At 42.9% G+C, this 19,620-nt stretch overlaps 1 protein-coding gene across 1 annotated transcript in view; it reads right to left on the bottom strand.

Moving 5' to 3' along the window:
- Nucleotides 1-19,357, bottom strand: part of SLC7A14 (solute carrier family 7 member 14) — a 125,010-nt gene extending 105,653 nt beyond the window's left edge. Inside the window, exon 1 of the mRNA XM_030863744.2 lies at nucleotides 19,150-19,357. The gene's annotated coding sequence lies outside the window, so the exon portion shown is untranslated. The remainder of the gene's footprint in view (nucleotides 1-19,149) is intronic.
- Nucleotides 19,358-19,620: the final 263 nt, after the last annotated feature.

Here is a 19,620-nt window from a genome sequence, read left to right as displayed (position 1 = left end):
TTTTTTTGTCTTGTCTTTGGCATTCTGAAGTTTATTACATGTATCTAGGTATGGGTTTATTTTTATTTGCCCTGCTCAGAACTGGTGGCTATCCTTATACCTGAGAATTCATATCTTTATGAAATTCTGGAAAATTCCCAGGCATTATATTTTGAAACATTGTTGCCTACACATTTTTTTTTTCTGATTTCTCTTTCTGAAATGCCTACTTGATAAATGCTTGGCCTTCTCATTTCATTCTTCTTATCTCTAATGGTGTTTTCGTATATCCAGCTCTTTTATCTTTCTCTACTGCATCCTGTGCAGTTGCCTAAAATCTTTCAATTCACCGATTCTCTCTCCAGCTATGTGTTATCTCTTCGTTAGGCTTTAAATTTCAGTGACCATATTTTCACTTCTAAAAATTCAATTGGTTCTTTTTCAAATTCATTTATTTTTTTTCTCATGACACCTTGTTCTTTCTTTGTGGTCCCCTCCCCACTTTCTTTTGGTTTTAAAATTATTTTAAACACATTTATTTCAGTCTCCTTCAGATTTTCTATTATCTTAGGTTCTTGGGATAACCTCCAGTTCTCTGTGTTTACTCATTCTGACTCATGGGGGAGTATTTATCTGTTTTTAAATTTTTGATTGTGAGCAAACTTCAGTGGAGCTTGTTTTATCTAGGATATCCTGTCTGGCCTGGGTTGTGGGAGTATCCTTCCAGAGTTGTTTTGCATTTTTCTTCTGCCAGGTGCCTCATGGGTATTTGTGGCCCAATTTTTATGTTAAATTCCCAGCCTTGGGATTCTCATACTGAGTGAGCAGTGAGAATCTGGCCTCCACCCTTGTGTGGAAAGGCTGAGGTTTTGATTTCTCAGGCAAGACTTTTTTTGTTCTCTATTCAGAGCTCTGGGCAGAGACAAGCTCCCTTGATGATCATTGATGAAAGGGTAGGATTTTTCTTGTCTCTCCTTTCACTGAGAATGAGGTACTTTGAAGGTCCTAGATCTGTGTAGGGGTCTCAGTTTCAAGTCCCCTCTTCCAGAGGGCCTAAATCTACAGTCCTTCCTGCGTGTGACTTCAAAGCCAAGTCCTTAAGCGTTAGTGCCCTGTCTTGAGTCTTATAACCCTTCTTCCCCTCACTCTCTTTTTTTCTTCTGACTCACCTGTTCATTCTCTGAGCCTTAATTGATGCTAATATTACTTCTGATAATACATCTTGTGGCTTCAAATCCCTTCACAGTCTAGGCGCCACAGCTGTCAGCTCACTGAGGACATGACCTATGTTTTAGTCTTTTTCAGGGTTAATATACAACCTAGCAAACTTCTTGCCACAAATATTTGTTAATTGATTCACAAACTTCCCAGTGTGAGAAGTTGCTATGTCTGCACCTTCACACAAAATATATAAGCTGTTTTCCACTTAAACTGATATAGTTGGGGGTGCCCCAAGCCTCGGATCTTATTGGGGCATTGTGGAGAGAGCCCTGGACTGAGTCAGAAGTCTAGGGTATTAGACTAATCTGTTGCAGAAAACTTGTGTGTCTTTAGACAAGTCATTCTACCTTTCTGAACCTCAGTGTCTTTGTCTACAAAATGAAGATAGTATATTCACTCTGTGTACCCTGCAGGGTTGTGAAGAGGATTAAATAAGAAATGCCATGTGGAAAAGTGATATAAACTTTAAAAGGCTGTCCACGGTGTGTTGTTGATAATGTATTGTTGTTTGTAGGTCAGGACATGGTAAACCACAGAGGCAGTAATAAGATTTCCTGATTCCTCCTGGGAAATATTGTTTATTTTGGCATTGTCTGGTTGCTGTCCTTGCTACAAGAAATATTGTTTTTGCTTGTCAGACTCTCTTTAATGGTTAACATGTTGACCAAAGGAGCCCTATTAATATTCTAGATGGCTTAGATGAAGCTTCACTTTTGGTTGTTTAACTCAAAGAATTGCACCATATATCATCCTCTCTTCTAGCAACATCCTTCCAGTTTTTTAAAAGTCAGTGCAATATTTACTGCCATGATGCCTTTCTAAGCAGAAAAATGGGGCTCTGTCACATCTTACCTCCACTTTCCATTCTCCTTTCCTCACCCCGCTGCATAGATTCATACCTGTGGGGCTCCTGCCATACAAAATGTACTCTCACATCAGTTCAGCAAATACTGGTTCCTAATGGCTGTGTGTAAAGCAAAGTTTTGCAAACAGGATATCTTATTTTCACATTAAATAACACACGTTCCCACTTTGGTTTTGATCTGCATTCAGTCAGCATTGGATTTAGTATCTATCACTCCATCAGGTTCAGTCTCTGACAGACTGTAAACATACACTATTTAGGAATCCTGGTGATTCCTTTTATTAAATGAAGACTCCTTGCTAGTAAATAACCCCAGCTCTACCTACCATTAACGCGTTCTCGTAATGGGTTTTCACATAAGAGGTACGTGTGGGTTGTAATATGGATCTTTTACCCTGTTTCATTTTTGAGTCACTATCCCCTTTAACACATGGGTGACAAAAAACGGAGCACAGATCCTCTCTCCAATGTCATCAGAATGCCGTGGAGTGGAATGCTGGTGGAATAAACAGCGCTGAGTGTTACCTAGGCTGGCCCTGACCAGTGGGTAATCACAGTCATATAAATTATAGGTTCTCTTTGGAGAACGGAATGATTTTCTGAGTCATTTCCAGAGCCTCTGAAGTGGCACTTCCTGTTGTTAGAGATCTATTGTGCTGAGATGATTTTAGCTGCTGGCTTCTGTGAAAGAGACACGCAGGGACTAGAAAGCACACTCCCAGGTGCTGGAGCTGGAAGAAATAATTGGATCCGAAACTCATTTCATAGACAAGGAAAGTGTAACCTAAAAGATGTGCCCAGGGTCACACTGCTGGTTACAGGCAGTAGTCCCAGGACCCAGGAGGTCTGTCTCCAATTCACTGGCTTTGGTTTTATTTCATCAAGTTTAAGTTTTAGCAGTTTATCCTTTTGCAAAAGTAATAGGCTATAGTCTTTGAAGTCAGACAGATTTGTGTTAGAGTCTCTGCCTCACCTGTTAAAGTTTATAGTCTTTCTGAGCCTTGGTTTCTTTTTCTCTTCTTTCTTTCTTTCTTCTTTTTTTTTTTTTTTTGCTGCACTGTTTGGCATGAGAGATCTTAGTTCCCTGACCAGGGATGGGGCCCGTGCCCCCTGCATTGGGAGTGCGGAGTCTTAACCACTGGACCGCCAGGGAAGTCCCTGAGCCTTGGTTTCTTTATCTAAAAAATGCATATAGAAATGCCTACCTTATAGGATTATTGTGCTAATTCATGTTAATGTAGTCAATATATGAAGTGCCTGGTACGTACTGGATTAAAATACAGATGTTATTGTTATTACTCTAGGAGACAGGGCTGGACCAACTGCCTCCTCTAATTCTAATAGTAACTTATACTTCCCATAGAACTTTTTTGGCAACTAAATCTTTCCTTATCTCTCCAGCTTTGGGCCCTATGTAGATCCACATAGGCCTTTCTTGGGTATCAAGTTTTTATTTTTAAAATATTTCTAGCCACCCAATAATCTGGTTCTCCTTGCAGACTCCTGGGTTGTTAGGAGGAAATCTCTAGTCTCCTTAGCCTGTGAGGAGCAGAACCATCCTGGTTCTCTTTCTTTTGAGATAACGAAGTTGCCCTTGGAATATCAACCAGACTGGTGTAGGAAGTGAGACACCGAAGTAGTGGGTCGGAAGCCCTGGGCTGGGGGTGGGAGTGAGGTAGAGGAGCAAAACAGGGGAGACCCTAGCTGAGCTCAGCTTCAGCTGAGCTGAGCAAGACAAGGAGCTGATGCCTCTCAAATGCAATAGTAGCTGAAGCGACTAAAAGACAAGTGACTAATTTAGTGTCCGGTCCTTTGGAAGTGAGGCCTCCATGGCCCTGCTGACTGGCTGGATTTGAGGAAGCCAAGCTTAAACAGAGGCAGTTGCAGATAGGAGGCTGGACGGTGTGTGTACACGTGCGTGTGCATAAGACTTGTAAAAAACGCCTCTCTCTTTATTACTTTTCCTAGGGTAAAGGGGCTGACAACCATCACCTTGCTTGGCTTGCAGGCAGTGAAGGAGAGAGTTGCCTAGAACATCTGGAAGCCTGCAGCTTGGCGGAGAAAGCAGTGATAAAAAATAAGTCAGAAGGGAGGGTGAGTTCAACTTCCCCTCTTGCTGGTGCTGGGCTGAGGGTCACCAGCAGAATGATGTGGAAAAGAGCTGGCTGGTTAGGCCCTGGCTTCTCCTTGTCTTGTCAGTACACAGATGATCTCATTTTCTTGTCTCATTGAAACAGCCCCTTCCCTGCTGCCACCAGAAAATGAAGAAACAAATGGAACAGGGGAAAAATACTCTATCAGAAAAATAATGGAAAAATACAAGAAACAGAGGGAGAAAAAATAAACAGAGGAAATCAAGCCCTTTGGAGCTTTGGCATTTTGTACAGTGGTCCTCGCTGGAATTGAATTGAATTGAATGTGGTCCGTGAAATGCATCTTTAATAATATGCTGCTGGTGTTATAAATTTTCAAGCTGGAAAGAACCATGATAATCATCCATGGTAGCCTTTCTGTCTTACAGATGAGGCATCTCAGGCCCAGAAAAGCAAAGAGACCTGTGCAAGGTGATGCACAGGCAGCTGGAGAGAGGCAGACTTGAAACCACTGACCCTGCTTCACTTCCTCATGGTGCCTCCTTGGCGCCATTTTGGTTCCAGGCAGGCAAAGCTTATCTGGTGTTCCCCCTCTTTGTGCTTCTGCCCATTCCCACCAACCCTTTCACCACAAGTGTAGAGGGGCTCCTGTCAGCTGAGAGAAAGGGGGGCCCCAAGTCAGGCGTGACGCCTAGGAGAGAGGGTGCTCTCTCTCCCCAGTCCTGGGAGCTGTGCTCATCTCAAGGTCCAGGTGACATGGTTCCACCCAGCCAAGCAGTAGCAACAACGGCCACTGATTCTACAGCTATGAAGTGCGCTTTTTCTTGTACGTTTTTCACAGTTTAATCTCCTGACTTGACTTTTCTATTTCCACCCTCTCTCTGTCTCACTCATCTGTCCCACTCACTGTTGCCAGAACCTTCTGTCACTCCTCTGGTCACAACTTCACTGTACGAAAACCTTGGGGGGCTCCCACTGCTTGTGACTTAAAGCCTAATCTTAGCTCAGCATTCAAGGTCCGGGACGGATGAGTTTTACTAATCTTATAGCCATCGAGCTTGTAATGAAACACTTCTCCAAAAAACTCCAAGCAGCTGAGCAACAAACAAATTCTGGTGAGGACCACCTTATAGTTCACTAAAAAAAAAAACAGCAAAAAGCTAACCCTGAAGCCTTTGCTTTAACGTTTAAAGCAAAGTTAAAATGGATCAACCCTTAGTGTTGTGATGCAGTCAAGCCATAAGTTACATTTTAACATTCCACTCACAAACTGGTATTACCCTACTTTTTGACTAGAAACTGGCCCTGTAGACACGCTAAGCTGTGAGATTAGGCTGGCAAATTTACTTTATTTTCTTTTTTTTTCTTAAATTAATTAATTAACTAATATTTATTTTTTGGCTGCATTGGGTCTTCATTGCTGCGTGCGGGCTTTCTCTAGTTGCGGAGAGCGGGGGCTACTCTTCGTTGCGGTGCATGGGCTTCACATTGCGGTGGCTTCTCTTGTGGCGAAGCATGGGCTCTAGGCGCGTGGGCTTCAGTAGTTGTGGCACGCGGGCTCAGTAGTTGTGGCACACAGGCATAGTTGCTCTGCAGCATGTGGGATCATCCGGGACCAGGGCTTGAACGTGTGTCCCCTGCATTGGCACGTGGATTCTTAACCACTGCGCCACTAGGGGAGTCCAAATTTACTTCATTTTCTAATGACTGTGATTCTCCCTTGATTTTTGAGTTTGTGTTTGTTTTGTTTTGGTTATGTGCTGGGAAAGGCTTGATGTCCCTTGTCTTAAGAGGAGAAAATTACCTTAAAAGTCCAAATAGTTTCCTGTATATAAATTAGGCTTCTAAACTTAGTGAATTGGGGATCATGAGTAAATGGCTTCATGACGATGCCTTTTGCAAGTGACTTCTGAAAACTGGGGGCAAATTGAGTGATTCAGAACTGAGAAAGACCCATCTGCTTACTTGTGTGAGATATACCTCTTACTCTCAAGCCTGGGACACTGGTAAAGACTTTGATTGGGGGAAGGGAAATGCATCTCACTTCTTACTGCCCAGCAAATGCCCCCGTGCCTCCGACCCCAATTTTTCCTTTGAAGGGAAAGTACTTTAGGAAGAATGTGATTTCTTTCCCTTCCATTTTTTGGGTTGACTTAAGTTTCTTTTTTACTCTCTCATTTAACATTTTCTTAATATCCTCTAGTCCATCAGCAAGATTAAACTTTAGAATTTTCTTAAACTGAACAACAAAATGGCCTTTCAAATTACTTCCCTTTCTTTCAAATCCCCCATCCTGTTTTGCTTAATAAATATCCCTTTTGCCATCAGTTCTCCCATTACAGCTTATTAGTCTTCCTGTTTTGGGGTAATCACGTAATCTCAGCCTTCACTGAAAGAAATGAGTTCCTGTAGGCAAATGAAAATGCACTTTGAAGTTCTACAGTATTAATTTCTTTTAAGTCTAGAGATGTATTGTGCATCACTGACCGTTTAGGACAAATTGGTCTTCAGAAACCATTCACAGGAACCTTGAGAATGCAGGCTATTGTTTTTGTGAGTAGAAACTTGCATTACATTGGTCAGTTGGGCCTGTAATTTTGTTTAGTTGACAGTTACATGAGAAGAATTCAAATCACTTTGCTGATTAAGAAACAAACCCCAAACAATCAATCCTGAATGCAATCCTCTACATACCCTAGGTACTTGGGACTTAGTATTGTTTTAATTTTAGCAACAGTAGTCTGAACAGGGGTTCCTATTTTTTTTTTGCGGTACGCGGGCCTCTCACTGTTGTGGCCTCTCCCGTTGCGGAGCCCAGGGTCCGGACACGCAGGCTCAGCAGCCATGGCTCACGGGCCCAGCCGCTCCGCGGCATGTGGGATCTTCCCAGACCGGGGCACGAACCCGTGTCCCCTGCATCGGCAGGCGGACTCTCAACCACTGCGCCACCAGGGAAGCCCAGGGGTTCCTATTTTTATTAACAGCTCCTAGTCTGTGTTTTTCTCCTTTGTAGCTTCAGTTTTTAGTATATTTTGTTGAATGAGTGAATAACTAAATGAATAGAGCCATTATTTTTCTCTTTCTTAGATGGAGTGACTGAGTCCTAGAAAAGGTATGAGTTGCCCAAGGTTCCACACTAAGTCTTTGGACCTCTGGGTCTAATCCTCTGATAAGGCCATGAAGTTACAGCTGCAAAGTCATTCTTATCATCCATGCACTCATGTAAGATATATTAGGATTAGTCTGTTTCAGAGAGAATTTTAAAATTGTGGATGAGTAATGCGAATGGGGAAGATCTTGGTGTCAGAGGGCACAGTGTTTGAATCTGGCTGTGAGACCTTGGGCAAGTCATTTAAATTCAATAATTCTCAGAAATGGGATAGAAATGGGATAGAAATTCTCAGAAATGGGATAGAAATTCTTAGAGTTGGGATAATAATGCTTATATCATAGGATTAAATGAGTAAATGTGAGCAGTTATTACTATTATCAGCAGTATTATGATGTAGCCATGTAATTATCCTTGACTTTAAGAAGAACACTCAGTAACTTGCCATATTGGAATCACATGTATAAAGAGATAACATCACAAAGCTCAACTGACAGGTTCTCCCCAGATTCCTAATGTACTGTGTTGGCACCATAGTATTTATTTACAACTGTAGTTTGGAATAGTCTTGGGGGCAGAAAAGAAGAACACAGGCTAGTCACGAAGACATTATTGAGATAGAGAAGTCTTGTTTCTATTTTGACATTAAGTTCTATGGTGGCATGTTTTAGTCGTCTATATTAGGAATTTATTTTGGCACGACAGTCTATACTCATTCAGATATTGTCTTCCTCTGTGTTCTGATGCTGGAATAGAAAGTGTGTCAAAAGTCTATGTGACTAGGAAAGAACTTAAGATGAATCCCAAACAGTCTGCTGTAGTTTGTGCCTGCTTGGAACCAGGATAACTAGTCTGCTCAAGGGGAGAATAAAAATAGTTAAAATGGTTGTTGGACCTCTGTCAGAGGTAGCCATGGTGTCTGATTTTTAAAAAAACATTTTGAGAGTTGATTCCTTTGGCATTTTGTGGATGAGTCATAGTCACCCCATGAATGTTTTCTGTGTTGAGAGTGACTAATGAGTACAGTTTCAAATGTCAGGGTCCACACATGAAGATTACTGACAAGGATAAACCAGATCTGGTGCTCTCAGAGCAAGGTCAGATCATGGCACCCTCTGGAGAGGAATAAACAGAATCAGCACAAAGTACAAGGGTTTTGCCCGTTACAGAAATAACCCAACCACTAGTATGGCTTATTCATGACTGGTGGTTAAACTGGGGCACCTACCAGAACTCCCTAAGGAAGACTAGCCTGTAACAAATATAAGATAGACTGTGAGTTAGGAAGTTATAACGTGTATGAAATAATATCCTAACAGAAGATGGGGGATGCATGGAGACTAGATAAAGTCTCTACCTTCTGCTGAAATAATTTCCCCAAGTTTCTCTAACACTAGGGAAAGGGGAAACAAGACCCTTTATTTGAAGGGCCCAGCATTCCAGTAACCTGAAAGGTGTTCTTGGGTGGAATTTGGAAGAATTCTCTAGTCCTTGTTGCAGCCTGGATGGCAAATTTCATGAGACTGCCTGTCCAACTCCATTGATCCTGATGTGCTCACAAGTCAGCTCATTCGGGTGTTTTGCTATCCTAATACCAGGATGGGAATGACCTGGGTAACACTCACAAGCATCCTGCATTGCAAGTGACTTATATTGGCATCTAGTTAACACATCAGCCTCTTGGGATTTGGGGATTATGGCTTGATTCTTCAGAGCTAGAAGACTTTTGATAGACCTGATAAAATCAAGTTTCTATACGTAATAAGGCTGGTCAGACTGTGAGACAATCATGACCCTATGAAACCCTACCTGAGAAGCCAGTTCTTAGATTTCTTCCCTCATTCTCTTTTCAACACAATTTTTACTGAAACACCACCTGTTTTTGTCTTTAAATGATTTCTCAGAATGAATTTATATAGAAAATATGAGTTTCATTGATTTTCTAAAAAAGAAAAACCCTATCATTGTAAGCCTTGTGTACATTAAATTAAATGTACCATGCTGATCCATTTGGGCAAAACACCTTGCCCCTGAAGCAGAAATGGTTTGGGAGTTCTCTTTTTTTACTTTCTTACTCTTTTTTAACCAATCTTGCTTAAATCTATCCATTTACCCAATTACCTGGTCCCTGGGATTATGAATCTAATAACCTGCCATTTACAATGAATTTGGGATGAACTTTGCTCCATTATCAAATGATGGGAGCCATGGACCCTGCCCTCTTTTTTCTTGGGCACACTGTTTTCTGTGGTGATCTCTACCTTAATGGCATTAATCGTGTATAGCCTCTAGACTAGAAAGTGTCCTGCCTCCATAACCAGCTTCTTAATATGATAGATGGATCAATACAATGTGAGCGATAATAAGTTGTGGGTATTCTAAACAAGGTCTTGGAATGAGCATCTGAGCACAGTGCAATCAATCATTTCCATCCATCCTTATGGGATTGGTCAACGAATGGGGGGTGTGGAGAGTGGGAAGATGCTCTGTTACCTACTGTTGGAAAGCAGCGGCTTGGTGTGGAGGGAAAAGCCTGGGACTGGGAGCCAGAGAATCTAGTCTGTTCACAGTGCTGCTTTTAGCTTTGCAACCTTGAGCAAGTGGCTTCACCTCTCTGGTTCTCAGAGAGAGTTTCATCTCTTGTAAATTGAGTGGATTGGTTTAGATGATCTCTACTGGATGTATATTGGATGACAGGTGGCCAGAGAAAGGAACGTGGGAAATAAGCAATCTCAGAACCTAAATATGCACAGACTAACTTGACTATGAGGTGAAATGTAAGACCATAAGCCTGGATAAATTATTAGGAGTGTGCAGATGGGTGAAGAATTTAACCCTGCTACAGAGAGGGATGGTGCTCTGGAGCCTGCAATCCTCTCTCTGACATGCTCTGTGTGCAGGCAACTTCATCTTTCTGAAGGCTCCCTCATCTAGAAAATAGAGAGGCTGTGATCATTTATAGGCAAGCATGAGCAGCATATTATTTACAGAATCACCAGAGATTAAGATGCCTTCTGTTCAGGCTGTGCCTCTATAATCTCTGGCAGTTTGAAATGAAGAGGCGGGGAGCGTGTGTGAGGCGGGGGAAGAATGCCATGCCCATGTGTTGGCTATGCTGCTTGTCTGCATTTCTGAAGAGAATATTCTCATGTAGAAGCAGCCCAGGATCTGATCTCTCACCTGGTTGTTATAAAGGAACCATATCTTAATAGTGAGCTATGGAAAACTTGGAGCTTCGTAAATACTTAATAATCACATTGTGTGTTACATTGGATTATGCACCAATGATGAATAAAATTCCTGAAGGCAGTACAGAGCAGGGCAAAATGTTATGAACTCAGAGGATAGACTAGGCTCTAGTCTTTATCCTGTCTCCTGTCACTAATTTGCTGGCTGACCTTGAGCAAGTCATTTAATGTCTCTGGGTTTTAATTACTTCAACTGTAAAACATAGGGAAGGGAGAAGGCTGGCTGGGATGATTTCTGAGGTTCCTTCCAGCTGTGAGATTAGATTTCATTATTCTGATATCTGCCATGAACCAGTCCTGAATTCAATGATATTTGCAAAATATTCATAAAAACCCTGTTCAAAGGATAAACTCCAGGCTGGATAAATACATCCACTCAGCTGTATTAAAGTATCTTCAGAGTCTTTCTAGTATGACCTTTCACCATTCTTAGCCAGGTCTCTACTTAACCACATCAGTCTGCACATATATCATTTTCATTCATACTTCTAGAATTTGCTTATGCTATTCCCATTTCTACAATAGCCTTTCCTCTCATTTATCCACATGAGAAAATAATATATGTCATTCAAAGTATGGTTCAATTGTAATTTCTCTATGGAAGTGAATCATTCCCTTGTCTCTTTTTGGAGGCTCCTTCATAACATGTTATAGCATATGTCACATTGCATAGATAATTAGTGGAGTTTACATGTCTGACTGCTGGAGTGTTGGTGACTTGAGGGCAGGGATTGTGCCAGTGCTTAGCTAGATCCATGCTTCTCATAAAGTAAGAGCATAACCCTGTGTTTCTTCAGTGAACCGCAAAGGTGGTGTTTTTCAGAATTGTATTCACTAATTTTGGGTCCTCAAATGCCAACCTTTAGTCTGGGCCTTGCAATATGGGCATATTACCCTACTGGGACTTCTTGCACCTGCAGAAGTTGGAAGGGGCTTCTTATATAAACTTCTGAGGGCCAGTTTGAAAACCACTGATCTCTGACCTTATATTTTACTTCTCGATAAAATTACTGGAATCCCAGTAATGCTTCTGAGCTGTTGTAGACTTCACATGAGTATGGCTGGATTTCACCTGGGGAAGGATACCAAAAGTAAATTCTCTCTATATCAATTGGGGAACTAGGAAGCACGAACAGCATCTCCCCTTGAGCACTATTTCTCAGTGGAAGACAAGTGCTGTGGGCATTAAAGGTAGGATTCTTTCTTACTGTGCGGGGTTGTCCTGTCTAGTGCAGGATATTCAACATTCCTGATCCCAGTCCACCAAAGGCAGTAGTAACACCCACCCCCAGTGTATGTAACAATAAACAAAATACCCTTTAGTGAGATAGCACCTGAGGTTGAGAACCCTTGATTTTAGAAGTAAACCAGGAGGCCTCCCATATTATAAATGCCATTTTCTAGACGTGCAGCTTAGATCTAAGATCTTCTTAACCCTAAAGACTTTGATTTAGCCGTCAACTCTAGTTCAGGACCGTATATCAGCAACTTGAGAGTTATTTTTGACTGAGAAGAACTGAAAGGACGAAAACTCTGTTCCTTTCTTTTGTAAAGACTTTATGGTTTATAAGGAGTTTTAAAAAGTGCTGTCTCATTGGCCCTTCTTGTAATATGAGGAGCAGATTTAGTGCACATTAAAATCCACAGTGAGATAGGTAGATACTGTGATATATTCTGTTTGACTAATTTGGTAAGGTAGGGTTAATGAGAAGAAAATGAATTTCACACATGATTTTGAAAATGTTAGTCTTACTTTTGACCGAAGCCCACCACCAGGAAATGGCACTCGGGAAACTCTCCGTCTCTGTCTTAAAAGCTGTCTAGATTGTCACTCTGAGTAAAAAACCTAGAGGCAAATCCAGAAAACTCTACCGAACAGTGAAGATGTGGCAGCCTGACATTTGTAGCCATAGAAGGTGCTGAATCCTACACCAACATTCATTCATTTCTGGCAATGCAGGCAATTCATACATTCTGGGGAAAGCATCATGCAAAGCCCAACATTCAGTACTGAACCACTGAAACAATGGATTAACTTGAAAAAGGACAAGAGCCGTCTTGCAGAAAGACAGCGCAGATCCCTATATAGTTTCATCAGAACCAGAGACCTGAAGTTCTATTTACCCTCTTGATTGCTATTCTAGCCAGAAAATGTAGGTAAAGTAAAAATTCCCCAGAGAAGGGGCTTGTGTGTTAAGTGGCCTAAAAATGATGCACATCAGTTATCTGAGAGACCGGTTATCTGGTTTTCAAAGACGCAGTGTCGCATGGTGCTTAAAAGCACAAACTTGTTAGCTGGATGAATTTGGGCAGGTTATTTAACTACTTGGGGATCCAGTTTTCTCATCTGTAAAAAGGGGATAATAACATTACCAACATTTAGGGTCAGAGTAAGTGTAAATGAGTATTAGCTATCATGATCATCATCATTGTTATATTGTTGTTACTTTGTGAAGTACTAGCATGAAATGTCAGAGCTTCCAATAAATAATGATGTAAAAATAAGAATCTTCATTTATTTTTGATTATTTGGGCTGAATGAGATAGTATATTCAAGTCTTTGGCCTCATTTCTTAGAACCATAGAATGTTATAGCTGGAAGGACCTGAAACACTATTTAATTCAAAATTCTTGGTTTAGAGATGGAGACGATGAAGGTAAGAGGAGTTAAATCCTTGCTCAAATTCTTGCAACAAATATTCTGAGGTTTTGAATGCTTTTCTTCTCGTTCATAGTTCTACCCATGAAATTTCTACCTGTTGATTATCCTTGACTAGTAGTTCACCTGGGGGTGCAAGGAAAATAATCTGAAATCCAAATACCTTCACTTTCCTACTCTTCGCAGCTCTGGTAAAAGTTTGGTGGCTAAACTCATTGATAAAAAAAAAATTTTCATGACTAATGAAAAGATGCATGATGTTAAAAGATGCAAAGAGCAGTGGATTGAGAGAGAAGGCTCAAGTCTTGCTTCTGCCTCTGCTATTAACTTGGATGACCATTCTCAGCCTCGATTTCTCTGTTTGCAAAATAAGAAAGTTGGGCTGTGTGATTGTTACAAAATATTGGCACAATAATATATTGTATAAATATTTTCTCTAATGAACATTCAAGTCTTTACAATTATGAGAAACATTTTGTCATCAGAATGTTCAAACACCTGGATGCAATTTTTTTTTAATTTGCTAATTATTTGAAAAACAAACAAAGGGAAAAAAACAATTTAAAAAATGAACAGGCCATGGAAACCAGCTTGCTCATTTGTAGGACAGTTTATTGGGCTGGAATATTTTGCCTTTGGCAAATGAGAATCAGTTAATTCCAGGCATTTGCTTATTGGCTTGCTAGAATAGAATGATCTATTTTTATTTCATTTTTGTCAGTAATCACCAGTTAAAACTTTTAAAGGGAGGCCCAGTTATTCCTGGAAAAGGGTAATATTCTGTGACCTGCCAGACTGTGATGTCATCAGCTCTCCTCTGATCAATATATGTGTTTTCATTTTAAGCTAAGCTCCCTATGAATTTAGTAATAAGAGTAATTGCCTGCAACAATCATGAAGGCCAGTCAAATACTTTCTCAAGGAAATAAATATCTCTTTAAGGTAAAAGTGAAAAATAACATATACGATTCCATTGAAGCATTAAGTTTCTGAAATTGTCTCATCATAGTGAAATGCAAGGCCTTTGGGCTGATGTGTCCCTTGTTCCCCGGAAGAGGACAGCAAGGTACAATTCTCAGTAGCAGTCTGTCTTGGCCATCACTACCTGTGCCCCTAGAGGGGCTAGGAGGGTGGTCGTCAGGGTAAGATTTGATGTTCTGTGTTTGTCTCCTGTTTTATTTGCTGAAGGAAAATGCTGCAGGGAATACTCATTTCTTGGCTAGTTGAGTGTATGGCACGAACAGACCTGGAACAATGGTCTGAATTCAACAAATATTTACTGAGCACCCATGTGCCAGGCTATAGGAGTTGCAACACCTTTGACACAGCATTTCTGTGCTAATATAGGACACTCCTCAATTACTTTATTGATTAAGTGAATGATTGTATACTACCAGCATGAGTTTCAAAGCTACATTGTCAGTTCCATTTACTTCTTGGGTTGTAAAATCAGTTAAATCCCTCAAGCTAAAAACAGTGAAAATTAAACTCTTTTCAGCTCCGAGGTAAAATATTTTCTCCCTTGCAAAATCCAAGCCCTTTCAAGAGATACACAGTCCCCATGAAATGAATAAGCCATGGTTCCTCCCAAAATGGTATTTATAATTAAAGCCAGCATGATCTGCTAGAGACCAGAGTTGACAATCTCCCTAAGTTTCCCTTTAGTGATAAAATTACATACGCAACAACTGGCTGTGAGTGGCATGCTTGACCAGCTTCAGGCTAAGAGTATATCTCAGCTACTTCTCTGGCAGAGTATCTTACAAGTTACCATTCCTTTGTTAAGACTTTGTTGAGATCTATTTATCTATCTATCTTAAGACAAATACATACATATATATAAGATACATATATATATATAAAGTTTATATAAATTTGAATTTTGAATAAGAACCACTAGGTTATTTCTAAGTTGGAATTCAGGAAACCAGTAAGACAGTAAAATGGAACGTTTTGCTTTAGTTTATGGTAAAATGGAATCTATGTGAAGCAAACTCCAGAGGTCACCAGCTCCTTCAGTGAGATGTGTTCTCCTTGCCAGCCTTATTGTCTTGAGCATCTTTGGGCGTTGGGGGATGTCCTGGGCACAAGCAGCTTTTTCTCCTCTCATGGCAAATGTTTCAAAACAGAGTCCCAAATCCTTATTCCCAATTTCACGTTCTCAGTTGCTGTGAGGATGTTTTTAGCACTTTCCAAAGCAACACTGTCCAACAGAACTCTCTGTGGTTTTCTGTATCTGCACTGTCCAATAAGGCAGTCATTAGCCACGTATGGTTTTACTGAGCACTTGAAATACGGCTATTGTGATTAAGGAACTGAATTTTTAATGTGTAAATTTTAACTAACTAAAATGTAAATAACTTCATGTGGCTAATGACTACCATATTGGATAGAGTGGTTCTAGACAGTGTAAGCTTATGGTTCATGGGGCCGAGCAACCCAGCAACAGCACCCTTGCAGGATCGCCCAGTGAGGGTATCATAGAAGTTATGCATTTTATTATGAGTTATGCCTTACTTGCTTCTATAGGGGGTTTGAAGCAGAATGTCAGTAATAGCACTAGGAAGATATAAAGGGATCTCTAAGTAAAGGATAACAAATGGGAGGAATGTGTTGTGGTAAATATTAAGAGATTAAACAGCAGAACAGTGCCATTTGAATTGAATTTGAAGTTCTAAATTCTACATATTGGAGCAGGATAGAACTATCCAATTCAATATAAAAATTACATTTTGCCGGTGTGATTACTAGGGCTATAAAAATCCAATTAATGAAGGTGAGATTTTACTGTGGGCTGAAAGAGAAGCAAGCAAAAATGAATTGAGTATCAGGCCCACTGTATGTTAGAGTAGACTAGAACTCTAGGACCATCTCTAATGAAATTATCTACTTGACTGAATTGTGAAAATTCAATGAAATGATTTATGAAAGGACTTAGCATAGTGGCTAGCATTTGATAGATATCAGCACTTATGATGATCAGTTATTTCTGCCTAGATCTTTTTGAGGCCTCTTCCAAGTACCTTTGAGAACATAGGAAGATGCTAAGGGTAACTGATTTTGGCAGAATTATTTGTTGAGAATAGATCATAGAAGAGGAAATATAGACAACATAAAGGCAAGCAAAGAAATGCCACACCATCTTCCCCATTTGCAATTTGTTGCTATAGGGAGAACAGTTACTGAGGAAGGTGGGTCAGGTATCTCAGTTATGTTGGGTCAGACAACACTGGAATAGTGAGACCAAAGGGGAAAGAATAGGTAGAAAAAGTAGGAATGAGGACTGCTTGTATTTTAAGTGTTTATAATTACTGAATATAGTTCACTCATGCTGATGTTCTTGTCAAAGATAATCAAAGAAGGCATGGAAGAATATTTGAGGCACCATGGGGGTAGTGGAAAGGGCACCGACCTCGGAGTCAGGTCAACTGGATTCCAATCCTAACCTTTCAGTTTTCTGACTTAGACTAATAACCATCTTGTGGTTCCCAAATTCTCCTTTTTGTAAAACAATGATGCTTAATGATTTTGAAGATTATTCCAGCCCTCTAAGTCAAGGGTGTAATTCTAAATATGAAAGCACAAGTGGGCTCTAATCCTCCAGATTCCCCAAAGCCCTGCTGTTCTTTCAGGAATGCCTGCTGTTTTAGTCCTCTAATGTGTTTCTGTTATCCTGAAGCCCGAGTTGTGTGAACAGTGGTGTCTCAAGCAGCATGCACAAAAGCAGTTGGTATGGTGGGAGTGAGTGACAGTGGGTGGGTGCACAGATTAAAGAGGAAAGGGTTGGAAGAGAGAGTAGTGTGTGTGAAAAAAAAAAAAAAAGCAGGCCCTCTACCTTTGACAGACTCTTGCTGTATTCTCCAGTAACAGCTATCCAAAGCCAAATGCCAAAATGAAGGCATGAAAATAGCTTGCACTTCAGAGTTAAGCAGACTTGAATTTGAATCCAAGCTCTGGATTTGAGATACGTAACTTCAGTTTTCTTAACTTGGTGAAACTTATGGTTAGCAGCTATTGTAAAGCTTAAATGAGATAATATGATTCAGCAGATAGTAGGTTTTTAGTAAATATTCTCTTATCGTGGCCTCCCTAAATCGGCTTAGTTCCTTCCTCATCTAGCCCATAATGTAAAAGACTCATCAAAGAAACACACTGGGCTGCTTAGAGATCTGTATCTAGAAGCTGTAAATAACGTGTGGTGGGGAGAGAAGGGTGATGAAGACAGAAAAATCTTTGGCCAGGAATAGAAAGTCCGGTCTCTCCATTGATGAAGCCTCTTCCTTTGTGCTGCCTCACAGTTCTCTGGTTCTTGAAAGCCACAGAAGTGTTTACCAGAACAACAACCCTAACTGTGTTTCCAACGCTTTACCAACAGGAAGATTCACAGCGCAGGCAGAGAAAACAGAACGAGGTGCCACATTCTTTCCCATTCGAAGACAGCAAAGCTGGATCCTGGAGTGACAGCCGCTCCTTGCTCCTCTAGCCAGGAGTGGGGAAAATCTCCTTCCAAGCGGAGTCCGGGGGAAGGCAGAGAACCAGGGAATGCATAGCACCTTTACCCATCTCTCTAGGTCGCTTGCCCCACCTGCCCCCCTTTACGTGGTTCTAACGCAGTTTCTGCTTTGGAGAAATGTTGGCAAGCGGTGAGCCGCCAGTCCCCTGGCAGGATTATTTCCCTGTCTCGGAGAACTTTCAGCACCGCGGACAGCGCCCCTCCCCGCCATCCTCTCTGTGGTCCAGGCTCCTGACTGGTGCTATCCTGCCGCTTGGCGTTCTCCCGGACCCCTTCCTGGAGGGGGCTCTGGTGGGAGTGGGTGGAGCAGGGAGAGGCGGTGGCTTATCATTCTGTGTTTCTTGGTCAACTCTGGCCAGTGACCGGCCCCGCCACTTCGGTGAGAATCCCTCCCAAGAGCCGGTTCCTTTGCGCCTCTCAGTTCAAGACCTCAATGAACCGAGTCTGGCACAGGTGGTGGGGTGGGGAGTGCCAGGAACAGGCGAGAGCTCTACTGTTCCAGCATTCCCGCATCTTTCCTCCGCCTTCACTTCGCTTCTAGTCATTTGGCGACTTCTATCTTACTGTTCAATCACAAAACAAAATACCTGTGTGTGGGGGCGGGGGAGGGAGGGGGTGACTCGAGCGAGAAGGAGGTTGGGGGCTGCGTCCCGCAAGGCCACACTGCCCTACTCTGGCCCTCTGGATTCGTAGGACACTGATGTGCTTTGGCATGGGGGAAGAGAGGAGTCTTACGTGCAGGTGACAGTCCTCTCCCCAGGGTTGCCCCCTCTGGCCAGGGAGCTTCCCTGGACACTTCACCCATCACGTCCTCCTCGTCGCCCCTGGCGTGTCACCGCTCTCTGGGGACAGATGCTCCTGAGAGCGCGCTGGCCTGGTCGGGTCACCGGGCTCAGCTAGAGTCCCTGTGAAGAGTTTGCTCTCTGGTAAAAGGGCAGACGTTGTTTGTCCCCGCTCTCCCCTCGGGCTTCGGCCGGAAAAGCGTCTCTTCCTCTCCATGGACTCTTTCCGAGGCCGAGAACCGAACTGTGCGAGCCCGGTGTGTGCAAGGCATGGGGGGACAGGACGAGCCCGGTGTCGGTGGAGACCCGGGGGGCCCGGACGCAGCTCGCGGCTCCCTCCTTCACCTCTATCTCCCGCCGCGCCGGAGCTGCATTCGTCCCAGCCCCGCCTGGTAGCCCTGCGAGTTGGAGCCCGGCGTCCCCCTACCCTGCATGCTGTCCAGGCCACATTACGGGCCAGAGCCGGAGAGACCCCGACTCGCCTCCTTCCTTCTTACAGGAGACCCCTTCCCGGAGGGCGCGCCTCAGCCTCCGCGCCATGTTCCTGCTTCCCCCCTCCCGGTGGCTCCGGCTCCCTGGTTCATTCAACCAGAGGCAATCATTCCCATGCGCGGGGGTCCAGCTGGGATGCAGAGGGCACGGAGGCGGACAGACCGCGGCGAAGGGGGACGTTCACTCACCGGAGGGCTGGAGGCGATGACCTGGCTGCCGGGGTTGATGGCTGGCCGTCCGCACTTACAGCGCCCGGCCCTGCCTCCTGTGATGCTGGCTGGTGGCGCCAAAGGAAGGCAGCAGGCAGCAGCTGCTGCGGAACAGCTCCTCGGTTATGCAGATTGCCCCGTCTACCCCGCACCCTCCCCGCGGCCTGTCAGTCCTCCCTCCAGCTAGCTGGTCTCCGCCCTCCTGGAATCACGTGGGCTGCCCAACCCCTTACGTTATTGAGCCGAAGCCTCTCACCAGACGGCCCCCCTCCCCGCAAACACACACACGCACACACACACGCACACGCGCGCGCTCTCTCTCTGTCAACTCCTGCCTGGCCTACTGAGCCTCCAGGTGCCGCTTCCAGTATCTCAGGCTATATGAGGCCGAGGGGCAAGAGATGCAAGCAGCTCTCTGTCCGGGGACAGGACCAGGCAGGACTCTGCAGT

This window comes from Globicephala melas, chromosome 4, assembly GCF_963455315.2.
Source record: "Globicephala melas chromosome 4, mGloMel1.2, whole genome shotgun sequence".
Taxonomy (NCBI): domain Eukaryota; kingdom Metazoa; phylum Chordata; class Mammalia; order Artiodactyla; family Delphinidae; genus Globicephala; species Globicephala melas.
The sequence above is the reverse complement of the archived record's forward strand: the minus strand, read 5'-3'. Positions and strand labels throughout refer to the sequence as shown.